The sequence below is a fragment of the Pinus tabuliformis genome, chromosome 7 (genome assembly GCF_031772625.1).
Source record: "Pinus tabuliformis cultivar Carrire ecotype Pingquan chromosome 7, CPIR1, whole genome shotgun sequence".
NCBI lineage: Eukaryota > Viridiplantae > Streptophyta > Pinopsida > Pinales > Pinaceae > Pinus > Pinus tabuliformis.
Genome location: NC_142293.1, coordinates 338,647,354 through 338,661,367, shown reverse-complemented (window position 1 = coordinate 338,661,367; position 14,014 = coordinate 338,647,354). Strand labels below are relative to the sequence as shown.

Below are 14,014 nucleotides of genomic sequence, written 5' to 3'. Positions count from 1 at the left end.
CAAGAGCCAAGAGCCGAGAGCTAGAGCTGAGAGCCGAGAGCCAGAGCCGAGAGCCAAGAGCCGAGAGCCGAGAGCCAAACAGCCAGGGATAAAGATGGCATTCTAAGCCCATTGGTTCAGTTGTAAACCATTGGAGTTGAGTGTGGAACTTGTAAAAGAATTCAAGCCATAATCCCAAAGATCCTAGTCGAGTTGATTAGAGCTCAAGGAGACGTAGCCCAAGATATTAGGGTGAACTCCATATTATATTGTTGTCATTTGTGATTGCTTATTGCTGCACTGCATTTATTATTATATGTTTAAATATCAGTTTAATCAAATGAACTCAAGCACTTGAATAGTTAAAGGCAAACAAATCATACACCTATTTCCAGTTCTTTTAATTCTGCAAATTATTAATCATAAGCATAAGTCTTGAAAATTGTTTAAGCTTTGGAGTGGGAGAGGTTCTTGTACGCTAACAAGAAGCATTTAGTGCCCCATTTCAGATCATTAATTAAAAGAACCATTCTAGGATACAAAAGTGGGATCTTTTGTTAGATAATTTGGATTTTAATATTGAGCATAAGCCTAGAAAGTTAAATTGCTTGGCTGGTATGTTAACTAGAGAGGAAAATTGTGCAGATTTGGTTTTGATTTCAAGAGACTAATGGAAAATGGAAAGAGGCCAATGGAATGGACTGAGACAACATCAGAATCAGAAAATTTTTTCCAAAGTCGAAGGAGAAAAGCTAAAGAGAATCAAGTTAATATGCAAAACAAAGCTTAGAAGAGAAGTACTTGAGTTGTTCAACAAAGAGAGAGAGAGAAGAAAGCCAATTTTCCACGAGTTTAATCAAAGAAATTAAACTATAACCTTTCCAAATCCAAAAATAGGAGAAATTGGAACAAGAAGTAGAAGCAGGGCACAACTTAACAAAAGCATAAGCAAATATTAATAGAGATGTCAGATATATGCACATTGATTATGATAAGTCTAGACTATGTTACTGTGACATTGGCTCAGGGCGAGTATCATGGGAACATTACTCTATGTTATTAACATTAGTAATGTAAAAAAGGGTATTCATATGCGCAGACACTAAAAACTTGGTCAAGAGACCATGGTCAGGATGGACGGAGATCCTAATTGAAAAACTTATGTTGAGGGTAGACTAGAACTGAAAAGGTGAACAATTCATTCTAAACATCTAGGATCAACTATTGAGAGTCGCATAGTGCAAATTATGGCTCAAATTTAAATTAAAGTTCCTAAGTTGCGAGTTATCCCTGCTAAACTATCCAGAAAAAGCATTAGTTGATAAGGAACTAATAAATCAGCAAAATGAGATAATTGGAATCAAATGTAAAGAGTTGTCCTACACATTCAAAGCCAAAACATTATACCGAGGAGAGTACATGTTGACAAAAGATCATCCACTCATTATAGGAACAATCACGGGTTGATGCCTTGATGACTATCTTTTTCCAATTCCAGATTATATGGATATTGAAGATCCATATTGGTTAGATGATGGTCTGACTTGGGAAGACTTCTACAATCTACAAAATTGAATGGAGCTATAAAATCAACTAGTACGAAGCATGGTGGACCCTTATTCCATCATGAGTATATTTCAGTTTTACTTTATTCGCTTTGTGGGTGGCATATCACTCCACTGTGTAACTACTCTGGACTATCAGCCATGAGTATACTTCAGCTTTACTTGAGTATATTTCATATTTAATTTATTCACTTCGTGGGTGGCATATAACTCCACTATGTAAGTACTATGGCCTGTCTTCCATAAGAGTGTTTCAGATTTAGTTGAGTATATTTCATCTTTAATTTATTTGCTTTGTGGGTGGCATATCATTCCATTGTGTAAGTACTTTGGCCTATCGGCCATGAGTGCATTTCAGCTTTACTTTAGTTACTTCATGGGTAGAGCATCATGCCACATTGTAATGTAGAAGTACTCTGGCCTATTAAATATGATAATAATTCAACTTTAAGTACATAGTCCTCTCAAGAAAATCTCTGAAAGAATCCTTGAAATTCGAAGGACTTCTCTGACTTCTGGGGAAGATTGACTCACATTTCAAGGAATCTACGGATATGATCTTTAGGTTGATTCTTGTGTACCTGATAAATCAAGTCATGTTCCCAAAGAGATTGCTCTTGCTCCCTCCAAATTTTATAAATAAGGAGGATTTCATTCATTCTAGGCATTCAGAGTGAATAGGTAGTCGAGTCTAAGTCTTCTGAAGCTCCCTCACTCTAGGATTGAGTCATTCTTACTTAGGGAAAGTGATAAGCCTATGCACGCATATGTAGATATGTGTGAGAACCTAAAGTGGTAGCTTTCATAATAGTCCATAGTGTGTTATATTCTTCTGCATCGAGTTTATAATTCTCTGAGTTGGAGAAATTTAATGAGAAGTGTTGCTGGAGGAATGTAGTATTTGCTTGTTGGGCGAAGCTCTGTGAAAGTCGGAGTCTTGGGAGCCAAGTTGTGGTACGCACACAATTTCTTACTCGAATCAAAGAACATAATAATGGATCATCTTCCTTTCGACAATGTTTAATGGCTTCGAGTAAGTCATGTTCCTAGACTTTATGTGTAGAGGAAAATGGGTGACCTCAACTTGACACAAATATTCTACTTCTTCTTGGATCCTACATTTTTGGCATTAACTAATTTTTTTTTTTTGGAAAGAGCCACCCCACTGATAATGCCCTGAAACATAGACATGTTCAAGTTGGTTTCAATCAAAGTAATCTCCTCCTCATCCTATCTACCAAGATGTTGATTTCCAACAAGGATCTTTAACTTTCAAAAGAAAAGTGTGAGACTCATTCTCAAATAGATCAAAAACTACTTGAAAATTCATTAAAGCCCCATCCCTATCATTGGACTCCAACAAGTTTTCCCAAAATACTTGCAACACTTGCAAACTCATCTAAAAACATAAGACACGGGCATATGTTTAGATAGTCGAACAAAGGGAAACTTTGATAAATTTTAATAAGAAGACAAAGAACCTCAAATCAAAACTTTCTTTTATGGACACATGTTTGAGATACATTGATGTAATAAGACAACATTTCAGACACCTTGTCATTCTTCATAATTTAGTATTTCTAAAACTTTGATCTTCAAACTTTAATTTTTTTCTCATCTCCTCCATTTTGTTCTATGTTTCTTAGTCTCCAAAGTGAGTTTCCCTTCAATGCACGTGCATGAAAATTTGGGATTGTAAAATTGGATTTGGCTTGTCCTACAATAATTTGCCCAATCATGGTTTTCCTAGCACCAAGAGGGTCAAATTGAAGAAGCCCTTTTTCAAGCGAGCGATAGCCTTTAAATATATATGGCCGCAAAATAGGCCATGTAACCATTTTTTTCACGAACTTTTTGGCATGTTCTATACCAGCAATATCTTCCCATCGAACATTGGAGTCTTGGTCCTTTATCTCATCGCTAACAGGAACATCAACTCTACAAATATCTTGGATATAAGACCTTCATTTACAGATAAAATGTCATCTATAATAGAAATTGCAAGAAGGTAAATCGCCAAAACAATGCTGGAAACTTGGATAAAGATAAAGTGTACATGCTCCCCTGTATCTTATTCAATAAATGGTGAGGAAGGCCTTAACCAAAATACATCAGAAGAAGATGAACAATAGGAAGTCCCACGGTCAGAGAAACAATAGTTTCACATCATTCTTGTCAAGGACTCCATTGTAGATTTTTGTATATGTTGCAACATTGATTCCAATGTAACCTTGAAGGATACCTGCCAATGTGCCCCCTGCTAAGAGGGAAATTCCACATGTTTATGACAAGAACAACAATGTTGAACCATGTTGAACAATTTGTACCAACACATAGTGCAAATCACACTTGCCATTTGTGTTAACTGTTCATAAATGAGAGCCATTGGAGATTTTTATTTTTTTTACATTTTAGAGTTGCAAGATTCTGCTACAACAAACTCCATGACCCTTAACATGTGGATGCTTCTTTTGCAACCCAGTATTTTGGTATATAATTCATTGTATGTATATACTTTGATTATTGCACTGAGAGGGGCATTCTACAAACTAGAATAAATGTGATCTATAATTTCATTCATTTCATTCGTGCTCAACGTGGAGTTGACCAGTGTCTTTTTAAAATTAAAAATAAAAAATTATTTAATTAATAAAAAACCGGTGTCATTTTAAAATTAAAAATTATTTAGTTAATAAAAAAACATCGGTTCTAAGAAAACAAGAAAAATGAATATATAAAAATATGAAATATAATTAATCTTACTGGAACGATCTTTAGAATTGTTAAAATCCTTAGGCAGTAGATTCAATAGCCTGTTCTCTGGCATGAACTTAGACACAGGATCAAATCTCTGGAACGTTTGGGCCATTCGAGAAATCTAGGTCAGACAAAGCACGATTGCAATAAAAGGTCAAGCATTATAAAATACTCAGTGTCGATCTTGACCCCGAGATACCGACCTCAAGATGTGGCATGTGCGTCCACAGGAATTGCCTACGCAAACACTGAGTGCATTGTATATGTGGAAAATGGCTCTGGGGTCGCGAGTTTGGCAGAGAATTATTGAGTCATAAATATTTGGATATATTTCCTACTTGTTTGAATTATTAGAGCAACCATGCCACTTGTAATTCTACCTATGGACAAATATTTTAATACTTGAATTTTTAAATGTGGTTTTCAGTTATGTTTATAGAAACGAAAATACACCTTCTGGCCTTATGAAACCTATAATACTTGAGCGTTGTGTTGTTTTTAGTTCTAAAATTCAACTGCAAGCGTTACGTGCATATTTTCGCAATGTATAAATAGTAAAAAACATATCATGTCACTGAAAAGTCCATAGAGCAGAAATGTATCAATCAGGTCAGAGATACCACTAGCATGTGCACTTTCGGAATTTTAAGTTAACATATAATTTATGCTCTAATTTATAGAGGTGAATTTTATAGGACATCTAGATTAATTAGAAAAATTGTGCAGTTTCATTTCATATAGTTCTTGTCAACATTTTCATTCTAAGGTTATGGCCAGCATATTTATTAAAAACAGTGGTGTAGCAAAAAATGAAGAAGTCAGATTATGGAACACTACTTTCCTTGACGTACTCTTTATAATATCTCAAATTGATACATGAACATTAAGATCAATCAAATTAGGATGAAGCAAAATAACCAAGAAAGTGGACTATGGGAAAATTTGAATTAATGAATTGAACTGATAAAACTGTATATCTACATTGAATAACTGTCTATTCATAGACATTTTGCTATCACCGACATTGTGATGTTATTGGTAGTAAGTTGGCAAGTTGTAAGTTAGTATTGTTTTTCAGACAGGGATTTTGAAGACATTTTAAATTTTAAATTTGTTGAACATAAGGAAGGTATCGGTATGACATCATATAACTTGCTCAACTGGACATATTGATTTTCATAGTTATAGTCCTTATTGTTGATTGCTTTTTCTCTTTGTTCTTTTAAGATCAACTTTAACATGGCACATAATATCATTCTAATATTATAAAGGTTGAGTTATTCAATCTGCAATGTCTTTGGATTTTCCTATTAGACAACTTAGGATATATATATCCTAAGTTGTCTAATAGGGAAACCCAAAGACCTTGCAAGGTTGGATAACCTTTGTAATATTAGAATTTTATATATATATGTATATAATTAATATTTATATTTATATTTATATTTATATTGAATATTAATTAGTATATAATATTAATAGTACTAATATTTATATTAATGTAAATGTAAATATAAATATAAAGAGAGAAGAAGAGAAGGTAGTAAAGAAAGGTGGAGAGATGGAGAGAAAAGGTGAAAAAAGATGACAAGGGAAGAGAGAGAGAAATAGATAGATATGGAGAGTGTGTGTATAGAGACAAATGAGAGATAGAGGGAGATAGAAATATAAATTGAAGGGGGGGAGAGGGAAGAAGAGAGAAATAAAGATAGGGAAGGAGGGAGAGAGAGATAGATATGTAGAGAGAGCACGTGTATATTTTGGGGAGTGAGATGGAGAGACAAAGAAAGAGAGGTGGAGGGAGATATCGATATATATGGCAGAGAGAGAGATGGAAGGGAAGATATAATGATATTCATTAAAATAGAAGGATTGATTTCAATGTAGATGTTGATTCATAATCGTATGTGATTGATTCCATTGATTTCAGTGTAGATGTTGATTCCTAATCTTATTTGATTGATTGCACTAGATGTATTGATCTCAATATAGTTGTTGATTTCTAATCATATGTGATTGCTTGCAATTGATGTATTGATTTCATAGTAGATCTTAATTTCTAATCTTATTTGATTGCTTGCACTATGCATTGATTTTAGTGAAGATGTTGATTTCTAATCCTATTTGAATGCTTACACTAAATGCATTGATTTCAGTGTATATGGTGACTCCTTATTTGATGTAACTATATGTATGATGTATATTAATTTCAAAGTAAATAGATTAATAGTGTTCATTAATTTCAGTGTAAGCACAAAAAGAATTATTGAGAATGTGTATTGATTTTTGTGTTATAGTAATTCAACCATAAATAAAATACTTGACTTTTCATCTTAAATAAAATGTTCACTCACCTAAAGAATTATTGAGAGTGTATATTGATTTTTGTGTTATAGTAATTCAACCATAAATAAAATATTTGAATTTTCATCTTAAATAAAATGTTCACTTACCTGAAATGTTTGCTTCTTGATACAATAAACTATTTGTAATTGACTACATATTCTCATTTTCCATCATTCAATGCTGTTAATCACTTTGCATTCAAACAAGGTAGTAGAGAAAAACTACTATTGAAATTTACTTGGGGTTTAACACTCAATAAGTTGCAATGATTGACTTTGGAGAAAGCTACTATTAATATTGGAGAGCGAAAGAGACAAGATATCATGTTCTAAAGAATAATAGAAAACATTTTATTAAAAAAAACCACAAATCTCATCTCTTTGCACTGAGTTCAACAATCACTCTTCAGCTATCCTCAGCCAAGCTTGATAACTCTGCTCAGAATTTCTTCCGTTGCTATCCAAATCCGGTAAAATGATTACTCCTCATCCCAGAATTTGTATGCAAATGTTTGTCCACAGTTATATGTTTCTAATTGAAAATGCAGCAGAAAAAACAACAGTGTTAAGGGAATCATTCTCTTATGAAACTGCAAAAGTGCTATGCATAACCAATATGGGCTTTCACCCATAAACCAAATCTGCGACAAAATATTGCCCAGGAGCTGCTCTCCACTCAACCAATGAACAGTATCAATGTGAGAAAGCCTTATCCAAGTTGAGACAAATATATGTACAACAGCTCATTCCTATCAATCAATAGGGAAACTTAAATCCCAACCTGGAAGGAAAATCTGACGGGACTCACAGCTATTCTAAATGACTGGACAATAAACTATGATAAGAATGTCCTCTGCTGCAGCAAGGCAAAACGACATTGAAATATTTACATCTTGAGCGTGGGTACATCCCGTATCCAATTGGACATTATTCCTCACAAAGTTAGGATGTAAATAGGTGCATAATATTGCCCAGGAGCTGCTCTCCACTCAATCAATGAACACTATCTATGTGAGAAAGTTATATCGAAGTTGAGGTAAAGATATGTACAACGGCCCATTCCAATCAATCAATAGGGCAACTTCTAAATCCCCACCTGGAAGGGAAATCAGACAAGGCTCACTGCCATTCTTAATGACTTGACAATAAACTATGCTAAGAATGTTCTCTGCTGCAGCAAGGCGAAATGAGATTGAAATATTTACATCTTAAGCTTGAGTACGTCCAGTATCCAATGGGGCATTATTCTTGGTTTCCACTTACAAAGTTGGGATGTTTTGACATAATACACGTTGCGTTCACATATGCCGAAATGGGGGTATAGAACTTGATTGCACATAAACTGTTTATTCACACAAGCATGTGTTGACTTCTAATTCCCTTAGCATCACCAATAATCCCCACACGAACATTTTCCTTCCCTGAAATGGTGAAAACGGTTGGCATCCCTCACAATAAACTCGCGTGCAACAATCTTGGATATGAACTTGATGGCAGAGTGGCAGTCATCACATACTCTAAGGTTCTTGACAATCCTAATAGGTATTCCAGGGGGTATGTTCAAAAGCCCAAATGCAATGGCCAATTTTTCACTGTGATGGCAGAGAATATGTTCCTTCTGCTCATCCTCCACATCACGCAGCACAGCATTCCTGTTGGGCACATAGCCTGCTTCTTTCATCTGCCCAGACAAGCTTTCCAACTTTTCATAAATTTGCTGCATATGTGGATGCGATTTATCTCCTACAACAAAGGAATACACCTTGTTCTTGATTTCAATCCAGCTGCAGCCTGGCATCTTTTTCACCTTCTTGTTTTTCATCAGTTGCCTCACATTTCCTGTGTTATCCCACCTCCCTGCTGCTGCATAGATATTTGATAGCAGTACATAATTGGCAGGATTTTTAGCATCTGTCTCAAAAAGATAATCTGCCACGTATTCCCCTAGTTTTAGATTATTATGGCTTCTGCAGCCAGCAAGTAAAGACCCCCAGACAGCAGCATCAGGTTTAATTGGCATTGTGTGGATGAAGTCAAGCGCCTCATCCAAGCGCCCAACACGGCAAAGGAGGTCAACCATGCAGCAATAATGCTCCACAAGCGGTGTGATGTCATAATCTCTGCTCATGCACTTAAAATAACTCCAGCCATCCTCCACTAGGCCTGAATAGCAGCATGCAGCTAGAACACCGACAAAGGTGACATGATTTGGTCTTACATTCAACTCCCTCATGCGTTCGAACAGTTGTATGGCCTCCTTACCATATCCATTTATAGCATAACCGACAATCAATGCACTCCATGAGACCATATCTCTTGAAGATAACTCATCAAACACCTCTCGGGCATCCTTTATATTCCCACATTTGCCATACATGTCTACAAGGGCACTTCCCACAAAGATATTAGACATGAATCCAGTCTTGATTATATCTTTATGGACCATTTTTCCATGCTGGAGAGCTGACAAGTTGGCACATGCAGGAAGGACGCTGATTATTGAAACTGTATCGGGTTTTACACCTGTCAGTTTCATTTGCTGATAAATTTTCAGGGCTTCATCAAAAAACCCATTGTGTACATAACCCGCAATCATTGCATTACACGATTCTACATTTGGGTTATGCATTTCTTGAAAGAGTTTCAAAGCCTCATCAACATACGCATTGCGTATATATCCTGCAATCATCACATTCGACACTTGCATGTTTCCCTCAGGCATTTTTCCAAACACTTTCGATGCATCTTCTACACAGCCACATTTGGCATACATATCCATAAGGGAACACCCGATAAGGATAGTACACTCAAACCCATTTCTAATTATCTCTTCATGAATTTCCTTGCCATATTCCAAATCTGTCAAGTTGGAACATGCCTGAAGAATGCTGACAACAGTATACTGATCAGGTTGGATGCTTGTTTCTTTCATTCGTTTAAGGAGTTTAAAAGATTGCTCGCCCTGGTTATGTTTGGCATAAGCAGCAATCAATGTATTCCATGAAACAACATTTCGTTCCGGCATTTTCTGAAAAAAACCAAAGGCCTCTTCAAGTTGCCCGTTCTGTGCATATGCTGCAAGCATGGCATTCCAAGAGATTGCATCTTTCACGGGCATTTTCTGAAAGAGATCCAGCGCCGCGCCCGCTTGTCCACATTGCGCATATCCTGCAATCATGACATTCCACGAAACCAAATCTCGTTCAGGCATTGTGTCAAACAGCACCAGGGCTTCATCAACAAATCCCTTCTGAACATACCCAGAAATCATGCTAGTCCATGAAACGACGTTTCGTACAGGCATTTCGTCAAACACTTTGCGTGCATCCTCTAAACTGCCACATTTCACATACATGTCAATGAGTGCACTTCCCACAAAAACATTGGACTGAAACCCACTTCTATTTATGTCTTCATTGACCTTCTTACCCTGTTGCAGAGATGTCATGGCAGCGCAAGAAGGAAGAATGCTAGCAAAGGTGAAATGATCGGGTTGGCATCCTGTTAATTGCATTTGGCAGTACAAACTCCACGCCTCCTCCTCGAATCCGTGGTTGGCATAAGCTGCAATCATGGCAGTCCATGAGACTACATTTCTTTTCGGCATACCGTCCAAGACTCGGCGGCCATCCAACAGACTTCTGCATTTGGCATACAATATCACAAGTTTGGTTTCTAAATAGACGTCTGGAATGAATCCTGTTTCTATTATGTGTGCATGGACTAGTTTGCCTTCTGCCAAAGCTTTCAGGTTGACACAGCACTGCAAGAGAGGGGCATAAATGGAGGAATCCGGAGAAATACCTCGCTCGTCGATACCACGCAAAATGTGAAGCGCTTCTTTAATTCGGCCCTGTTTGCACAGAGTAGTAATATCTCCATCGCCATTGGTGGCGTTGGTCCCTATTACAGGATTGATATAAGCTTCGGCATTGGTTGTGAACGTTGACATGAGCGTTGCGGGCGTCGCGGGATGAAGGCAAAGCAATGGTTGAACAAATAACACCATTTTTCTAGGGTTCATCTGAATTCACGCCGTCCGATTCAGAGATGGCATTGTTTCGTTTCCAAATTGTTGGGTGGAAAACCAAACTGCCGGGAATACAGAGGTGCCGTAATAATTTGAAGTACAGAGGTGCCGTAATACTAGGCCAATTGGGTGAATCCCCTCTAGCTAATTAATTGGCTCTCTTTCACGGAGTGAGTTCATTTCTTTTTGGGGGATGTATTAAGGGTGAGTTCAATTCGTTTTTTTTTTTTTTTTTTTTGGGGTCTATTAAGTTCAGGCTTGTGTGAGTTTATTTCTTTTTAGGTTTTATAGAGTTGATTAGTTTGTGGCCTATTACCAGGGGAAAAAATGATTACTTGTAAAATAATTTATTTACATAAATATTTTAATATAAAATCACAAATTTATTAAGCGGTTCAAATCTTTTTATATGTGAATTTTTTTAGAATGAAAAAAACGATTTACATTTTAAGAAATTTAATTTTTCTTACCTATATACATACATGCATATATAAAGACACATGATATGTAATTTTTCATTGTTTAAATTGTGTCTTTGAATGCATAAATGAATACGATGTCAAAGTTTTTTGGAACACTTGGATTGTGTAAACTACACAACTTAAATTTGCAATTCGAACAAATTTTACTATATTTTAAACAAAATTCACTGATAAATATACCCACACCAAAATATAAAATAGTGAAACTATTCAAATCTTTATTTTACCAATAAGAATTTAAATTTTTTAATTGCTTTATATAATATATTCATATATGCATAGTTGACATATAAATATTTTGCTATTATATCTATTGATAAATATAAAGATTTTTTTTTGTATTTTTAGTTATTTTATCTCCTAGAGTTATATAAAATATAAATATTAAAATATTTTATTTATAGCTTTGAGAGTGAAAGTGAAATATTTTTACATCTTTTTCATATTGTGTTGTAATATTTAAAAAAGTGAATGGAGATAGCACAATAAAAATGGAATATAACACACACACATATATGTTTTTATTATAGAGGGCATTGTTTTTTAATTTAGAATATTTTTTTTAAAGAACATTGTGAAAGTGAAAGTGAAAGTGAAATATTTTTATATCTCTTTCATATTGTATTGTAATATTTTAAAAAGTGAATGTAGATAGCACAATAAAAATAGAATAACACACATATATGTTTTTATCATAGAGGACATTGTTTTTTAATTTAGAATATTTTCAATGTATGTGTATATATATGTGAGATATATATATATATATATATAAAAGGTATTGTTTTTTAATTTAGAATATTTTTTTTTAAATACGGTTCAACTCCACGTTAAATACAAATATAATTACATATATTTTTTATTAGTGTAAAATACATCTATCAGCTTAATAATAAACGTTTTATATTTTTCAAAATAAAAATTTTAACTTTTTTGGATTCCAAATAAAATACGAATAGTTTAAAATTTATAAAGATATTTTAAAATACAATTTTTTTAATAAAAATCAAATAACAGAAATAAAAATCTATATCTTCAGTTTTCTTCTAGTGCACGTTTTATAAAAAAACTATTTTAAATCGTTTTCAAGTTAATTCATCAGTGCTGAAAGTGGCAAACATTAAGAGTTAATTGTATTATTTATTTTTAAACATTATATTAAAAAAAAAAAAAACAAAACTATATAATGTAATGGTTTTTTTTCATCTGCTTTTTCCTTCAAAACAATTATAGGGTTGTTTTATCTTTTAAAGTAGAATTTTTGGATTTTTTGAATTACAAATAAAATACCAATCACTTAGTGTGGAAAGTATTTTAAAATATAACTGTGTTATTTTAATAAAATGAAATTTTTTAATTTAAAAAATAAATAAAAGAATAATATTATTAAGTACATTTATTTTATGTACAATTATTTCAAATGAGGATTGAAAACTTGTTTATTATATTTTTTTTCTGTAACATTGGTTGTTTTGGCACTTTTAGTTAATAGTTTTTTTGAAATTTTTCTTAAAACAATTTCAACACGTGAGCTAGGAGACATAAATATTTTACTGATATAAATATTTTGATATAAACAACTTCAACATGTGAGTTAGGAAACATAAATATTTTATTGATATAAAAGTATGGATTTATTAAGACCGGCATCAAATTTCTTGATATGCAAATTTTTTTTAGTGTAAAAATTGGTTTGCACCTTAAGAGATTTAATTCCTCTAGACACTTGATAAATCTTTCTCTCTCACACACATGTATATAGAGATACACCATGTGTATTTTTTCATTGTTTAAATTGTGTTTTAAATGCATAACTGGATACGATGCCTTGAAAGTCCCTTGGAAAACTTATGTATAATGTACACAACTTAAATTTGCAATTCCAACAAATTTTATTGTATTTTATACAAAATTAACTGAAAAATATACCTACCCAAAAATGTAAAATAGTAAGCCTATTCAAATTTTTATTTTAGCCATATAAATTTAATTTTTTTAATTGTGTAATGACCCTAGAAGATGTAAATGTGAATTTTACTATGGTAAAAGACAATATAGTAGTTGTTGTTTTATGTTTGAAAGAAACAAAACTTTGTTAAACTGCATTATTGAATAATTTAAATATTTTCTTGAAACGCTGGCAGCCTCTGGGAGGTGGATTTCAAAGAAAGAGATCAGTTGGAATAACTGATTGAAACTGCCCTCCCAAACAGGAAAAGTGTTGGTTGTAGGGAGGAAGTTCTGTGCTGTTGGGACAGACAGAAGAAATCTTTTCTAAGGAAAAGGAGAAAGACAATACAAGAAAGAAAGAGGTTAAGTCTGGTAAGGACCAGATAACCAGGCATAAGTGCACATATCTTGTTGAGGGCTAGAGGCCTGCAAGATGGCTCGGGGAGAGAACTCCGTCTGATGGATGGGTCTCATGGCTGGGTGGAAGAGCAGAACTAGCATGCAGGTGAATTTACTGAAGAACTCATTTGCATTCCTGGTGAACCAGGTACGATTTTATACTGCTGAAAGAGACTGAGTGTATAAGAATGAAAAATATACAGAGGATTTATAGTAGTCTGTATGTGGCTGTGTGTTTTATTCTTTTAAACTCTACTGCAGAACAACTAAAGGCATAATGAATGTTGCATGTTCAGAGAACTCATTTCTTTAACTATTATCATAATGAATAATTTAGGTTGAACAGTGGTAGTTAACTTAAATATCAGATTATCTTTATGATAACATAGAAGAACCGATGGCAGTCAACCTTAGAAATACAGACCATTAACCTCATACATAGTAAAAGAACAGAGGTATAGAGGTAATTCTTTGTAAGTAAAACGCATGCAATAAAGTAATTTGAAA

General features: G+C 34.0%; 1 pseudogene across 3 annotated transcripts; it reads right to left on the bottom strand.

Annotated features, from left to right (window-relative positions):
• Positions 1–6,858: 6,858 nt before the first annotated feature.
• LOC149247331 (pentatricopeptide repeat-containing protein At3g12770 pseudogene) lies at positions 6,859–10,882 on the bottom strand (annotated as a pseudogene). Of its 3 annotated transcripts, none has more exons than XR_016266618.1 (2): positions 10,451–10,881; positions 6,859–10,287 (listed from the first exon to the last, which is right to left on the bottom strand). The product of XR_016266618.1 is annotated as a pentatricopeptide repeat-containing protein At3g12770 pseudogene, transcript variant X2 (transcript). The 3 variants fall into 3 exon arrangements; XR_016266619.1 differs by lacking the exon at positions 10,451–10,881 and having other exon boundaries at positions 6,859–9,981; positions 10,076–10,213; XR_016266617.1 differs by having other exon boundaries at positions 6,859–10,882.
• Between the last annotated feature and the right edge of the window lie 3,132 nt (positions 10,883–14,014).